This window comes from Sinocyclocheilus grahami, unplaced genomic scaffold, assembly GCF_001515645.1.
Source record: "Sinocyclocheilus grahami isolate Dianchi unplaced genomic scaffold, SAMN03320097.WGS_v1.1 scaffold20716.1, whole genome shotgun sequence".
Lineage (NCBI taxonomy): Eukaryota > Metazoa > Chordata > Actinopteri > Cypriniformes > Cyprinidae > Sinocyclocheilus > Sinocyclocheilus grahami.
In genome coordinates this window covers 1-1,226 of record NW_015518150.1, presented here as the reverse complement: position 1 = coordinate 1,226, position 1,226 = coordinate 1, and the positions used below count along the sequence as shown (strand labels likewise).

General features: G+C 29.0%; 1 long non-coding RNA gene across 1 annotated transcript; it reads left to right on the top strand.

The window, feature by feature from the left end:
• The first annotated feature begins 50 nt into the window (after window positions 1-50).
• On the top strand, window positions 51-1,187 carry LOC107579842 (uncharacterized). Its single transcript, XR_001608544.1, has 3 exons — window positions 51-154; window positions 230-302; window positions 1,041-1,187. It is a non-coding gene; the product is annotated as an uncharacterized lncRNA (long non-coding RNA).
• Window positions 1,188-1,226: the final 39 nt, after the last annotated feature.

Here is a 1,226-nt window from a genome sequence, read left to right as displayed (position 1 = left end):
GCAATAGGTTCTATGACTGATTGGAATATTTTGAGCCAGATTCTATTTCAATTTGGATAGATTTTTTGATGGCATAAAAGGCCCTTCTTGCTTTCTCTTTCAGTTCATTCACAGCCAAATTTAGCTTGCCAGTGGCATTTATCTTCAGCCCGAGGTATGTGTAGTTTGTGACATTTTCAATTTTGTTCACACCAAGGGTGAAGTTATGTCTCTCTCTCTCTGTCTGTAGTTTCTGACTGAACTCACTCGGCTGTTCCAGAAGTGCAGGACCACTGGCAGCGTCGTCATCACTTTAAAGAAATGTATGTTCATCTGAGTTATTAGATTCATCTTATTCAGTGTGCAATAAATGTTTCTCGCTATGTTTCAGTTTATCAGATCTGAGGTAATGCCAGTGCTATTTTAGTATTGTGTATACAATTTTTTAAAATGTATATTTAGATTTTAGAATATTTTAAGTGTTAATATTTTAAAATTATTCAAATATTTATAAAATATTTTTTCTTTTTTTAAATTTTTACTTATAAATATTTTTAAATCAAATATATATATATTTAAATTATATTTTTATTATATATTTAAATATATATTTAAATGAAATATATTTATTTAAAAATATATTTTTTTCAGTATTTTTATTTTATACTGAAAAAACAAATTGAACTTAAATTGCAATTTTTTTAATTATGTTTGAATAAAATATCTATAATTTTTTTAGCAATGTTTGAATTATTTTGTTGTTATGTTGTAATCTGGCTATTTAGGTTTAATTTCTTTTTAGTTTTAGTTTTACTTACTACTTTTCATTCAAGTTTTTCATCTAATATTTCTGATTTATTTCAATTATCAACATTGTTTATAGCATTAGGTGTTTTAGTTTTACTTACTACTTTTCATTCAAGTTTTTCATCTAATATTTCTGATTTATTTCAATTATCAACATTGTTTATAGTTTTAATGATAAAACTCTGGCTAATGCATTGACATGTTGAGCTCGTCACTGTTTTGTTGATATATTAAATGATGATTTTCATCTGCAGATGACGGCAGAACAAAGCCGGTCCCCAGAAAAGGCCATCCAGAGACGTACGAACCAGCCGACAACAAATGTCTCTTCAGAGCATCAGACGGCAAGACCAAAATCAGCACAGTGGTGAGAAAACAGCATTCAGTCACACGCATGTGTGAAAGAGAGAGAGTGTGTGTGTGTGTGTGTGTGTGAGAGA